At 40.6% G+C, this 4,601-nt stretch overlaps 1 non-coding gene across 1 annotated transcript; it reads left to right on the top strand.

Annotated features, from left to right (window-relative positions):
- Positions 1–1,304: 1,304 nt before the first annotated feature.
- LOC112768092 (small nucleolar RNA R71) lies at positions 1,305–1,411 on the top strand. The gene has a single exon (XR_003185531.1). It is a non-coding gene; the product is annotated as a small nucleolar RNA R71 (small nucleolar RNA).
- The last annotated feature ends 3,190 nt before the right edge of the window (positions 1,412–4,601 follow it).

Below are 4,601 nucleotides of genomic sequence, written 5' to 3'. Positions count from 1 at the left end.
AGAGTATAATCACACACAGGAACAACATTATGGCTGAAAAGTGCAACCATCTATTAAAGCTCAAATCTCACAAGGTATGTTATTCTAGCTCTTTTCCATGTTCTACGAACAAAATACTCCAAGCAAGTTGGTAAACACAATTTTTTCTTCAATTCAATCAATGGTATGCCCCTAGAAAAGGTTTCATGGAAATTCCTTGGTGTTTCACCAACTTATTCATTCTATCATGCAACATGCAAATATTAACTACTAAGTATCCATAAACGATAAAGAAATATTTACAGCAAACCAAACAAGATTCAATAGAAATAAAGCTACTCAAAATGAAAAAAACGTACTACAAGAAACATTGCAAAGTGTCTTTAAGAGAGAAATTTTTACCCCTCTTGCAGTCATCGATCCTCCCCCACACTTAATTTGTTCACGGTCCTCCGTGCATGCTCACGATCCGGGAGGATGAAGAGGGGCCACCGTCAGCTGGTGGACTCAGGAGTGGGATGGTCAACTGCATCATGCTCCTCCCCAGCTAGCTTGGATGAAGCTTTAGGAATCAGGCCGGGGACTCTTCCTTCTAGCTTTGCCGCTATCCACTCAAAACATTTGTGCTCCAAATGCTCCATGTGGTAGATATCGTGCAAGATGTCTCGGAATAGATCCGGAAGAGGTCGGAGAAAGGGTAAAGCAGTTGATGAAGTTAGTAGAGTTGATGGTGGTATTGTAGTTGACCTTGGGATTGTTGATGGTAGTAGACTTGAGCGTTTTGGTTGGGTTGAGTTTGATGAGCTTGGTTCCACCTTTGATTTAAATTATCCCTCCACCCTTGGTTTTGATTGCCTCCATGTTGGTAGGATCCTTGGTTGTAATTTGGTCTTTGCAGATAAGGATTGGCTACCGCCAATGTAGTGTCCTCTTGGAGTTGAGGGCACTCATCGGTGTAATGAGTATTACAAGCACAAACACCACATATTCTTGATGGTCCTTCAATCCTTGGAGGTTGAGGTGGAGCATTTATCAAAGTTTGAGGAATTTGTTGCCCTTGGGTGATTTATCGCAACAAGATTGTCATCTCACCGAGCATCTTGGTCAAAATAGCATCTCTGGAGGGAGAAACTTCACTCAAAGCTTTCGGTTGTGGACTCCATGCCCTTGAGTGCTGAGTGGAGTCCGCCAAGTCTGATATAACTTTCCATGCTTCTACAGCGGTCTTGTTTTTGGTCAATGATCCTCCACTCGCGACATCTAGGAGAAGCTTGTCTTGGTGGTGCATTCCTTGACAGAAATAACTGATAAGAACCAACTCATCGATCCGGTGGTGAGGAAAAGTCTCCAGCAACTTCTTAAATCTCTCCCAGTATTCATACAAAGTCTCCCCATCTCGTTGCACAATGCAAGAGATCTCTCTTCGCAACTTGTCTGTTTTCTGAGGAGGGTAGAACTTTTCCAAAAATTCTTTATGCAACAAGTCCCAATTGGATCTAACTTCACCCGGTTGAGTATAAAATCACTCCTTCACTTTTCCCTCCAAAGAGAAAGGGAAAGCGAAGACCAACACTACGGCTTCATCCGCCCCATGTATTCTCGCAGTTGCACATGCAACTTGGAAATCCTTTAAATGCTTCAGAGGATCCTCCTCAGGCAATCCATTGTATTTGTGGAGTAAGTTTATCATGCCGGACTTGAGCTTAAAATTTGGATCTAAAGCCGAATACAAATTTGAAGCGGTTGCAAGTCAAGGTCAGGAGCTCCGGCCTCCTTCAAGGTGATTCTTCGAGGTGGGTCCGCCATGACGGTGTCACCTGAGTCACTCAAAGAGAATTCAGTACTACACACAGATGAATATAGAGTCTCCTCATTGATTGGAGAATGATGGTCACAGATGGATGGTGATAGTGAATTGGAGTGCTCCTCAAAGGAGCCCGATTCACTATCCACAAAAGCTAGCCGGCGTCGAGCTTGCCTTATGTTAAAGTTCTTTTGATTTCAGGATCAAAAGTGGCCAAGCTCGGGTCTGGAAGCGACCGTGTCATTCAACTGAGGAGGCAATAAAACCATGCAATTATGAAAGGCAAAATAAAAATAGTAAGTAAACAAGAACTAACTTGACAATCAACGACTACTAAGACTAACTAAAGAGAAAAGTAGTATCTACAATTAATGCCAAGTAGCAAATCAAAAATCAAGTATTTACACTATTCACATATTTACAACAACCAAAATTGTAGCACTCATTGCACTTAAAGTGAACTCCCCGGCAACGGCACCAAAATTTGATGGGAGAGGACCCAAATGCACGGGTTAGGAACTTGGTTATCAAAAAGGGATTGGCATTGTAAGTATAGTCCTAACCCAACAAATTAGACGTCAATCAAATTAGAAACTCACAAGATGTGTCACAATTCAAAACTAATTCAAAACCGAGAGTATTTGACTCCCGAGTCGTCTCCCAAGGAGTACTTTAGAACAATGAGTGTGCAAATCCAGTTGTAGTGATCAAGGAGTTGTCAATGAAGAAATGAACATATAAAGCAATAAAAGAACATGCAAAATTGTAATGATTGAACTAATGAAGAAATTAAAGAACCGACTATGTAATATAAACAAGTAAAGTATAAAAGAGATTAACATAGAAGTGTATGAAAGATTGAAAGCATAAAAAAGAGTCTTGGCTTGGAGTGAGCTAAGGGTCCTTTTCTTGTTGGAACCACAACTATGACAATTATGATGGATTAGTCTCACTTGATCAACCCTCACATCGGAAAGTAAGTTAAATGAGCATAAGTGTTCCCAACCCACAAATCCTAAATTGCTTGCTAATTGCCTTAGCAACAAATTAGCGTTAGTGGGAACAAGAACAATTAACAATCCAAGAATTGAAACTAAATGTTGGACATTCCAACTCTAGAAACCCAATTGCTCACTTTACCCAAGCCATGAACCAAAAAATTTAGCCTAAAATCATGTTTGACATTTTGTCAAACACTTGGTGGGCAAAAACCTTAAACATGGAGAAAATGAGAAAAGGCTTGAAACTAAAAGCAACAATTGATCTCAATCAACAAGAATAACACAAGAAAGTATGAAACAAACATCAAACATCAAATTCATCAACAAGAAATTGAAATTGCAAGAAAGAAGCAAAATTGAACTATAACTTGAATTAGAAGAAAGAGTAATGACAATGTAACTATAAAGAGTAATAACAAGAGAATACTTACAATGAAAGCTAGAAAAATCCAAGATCAAAAATAGAAATGGCACTTGAATGTGAAACCCTAATATAAACCCTAATAGAGATGATGAAAAACTTAGAGAAAAACTAAACTAAAAGCTTCCTACTACTATTCCTAAACTATACTAATGATATGCTATGTTATGTCCCTCGTTTCCCTTCCAATATGAGCTAGAAGACTTCAGAAATGGGCCTCCAAAGCCCCTAAATCGCGAGTCACGTGCTCTTTTAATGAAGCCATGTGCGGACGCACAGATGCGTGCGTCCGCACACCTTGCGAAATCTCGTGCTGTGCGTACGCGCAAGTAGTCGTGCGCACGCACACTAGGCGATGCTTGAATGGACGTGCGACGTGCTCGAAGTAATCCACGCGCTCTAATTGGGCAGTTGTGCGTACGCACAAGCAGCCGTGCGCACACACATCTCTCTAAACTCATCTCCTTTGATTCTTCATGTTTCCTCCACTTTGCATGCTCTTCTTCCACTTTCTCCAACCCATTCCTACCTTATACTCCTGAAATCACTCACAAACAATATCAAGGCATCGAATGAAAGGAAAATGGAATAAAATAGATTAAATTAGGCACAAAAGAGCATATTTTCATAATCAAGCATAATTCGGGAGGGAAGTTCAAAAGCATGCTATTCAAGGGAATAAGTGCAAGTTTATATGATGAAAACCCATTCAATTCTAACCAAAAATCATCATCAAATATGGATTCATTAGTGTTCAACACCAGTGCAGAGAGCAGAGAATCTGAATTTCGTAGCCTCTCAGGACCAGTGGGTCCCATAGCATCTTTACCTACCCCACTTCTTCTTTCTTTCTTTCACACTTTCCTATACACTCTTCCCTATAAGCCCTAAGCCCAATCACATCTATATCACTTCCCCAAAACCATCATAACTCCCACCATCCCCCACCCACTTTAAAATCAAATTTCCCTCCCAATTACCCACCCATGGCCAACCCACCCTACCCCCTCCTATAAATACACCTTCTTCTAACCCTTCATACACACACACTTCATACACTCATAAGTCCTATTCGGCCCAGCCTTCTCTCTCCCTCTATCTCCTTCTATTTTATTCTTCTTCTACTCTATTCTTCTCTTTTCTTTATTTTTGTTCGAGGACGAGCAAAGCTTTTAAGTTTGGTGTGGGAAAAGCGTTTCTTTTTGCTTTCCATTACCACTTATGGCCCAAGGTTAGAGAATCCTTTAAATAGAGGAAAGGAAAGGCAGTAGTCGCCACCTCTGAATCTTGTGAGATGGAGAGATTCATCACCAAAGCCCACTAAGACCACTTCTATGAAGTAGTGACAGAGAAAAAGGTGATCCTTGAGGTCCCTTTCAAGCTCAAGAAGAATGAG

The sequence above is a fragment of the Arachis hypogaea genome, chromosome 17, assembly GCF_003086295.3.
Source record: "Arachis hypogaea cultivar Tifrunner chromosome 17, arahy.Tifrunner.gnm2.J5K5, whole genome shotgun sequence".
Taxonomy (NCBI): Eukaryota; Viridiplantae; Streptophyta; class Magnoliopsida; order Fabales; family Fabaceae; genus Arachis; species Arachis hypogaea.
The sequence above is the reverse complement of the archived record's forward strand: the minus strand, read 5'-3'. Positions and strand labels throughout refer to the sequence as shown.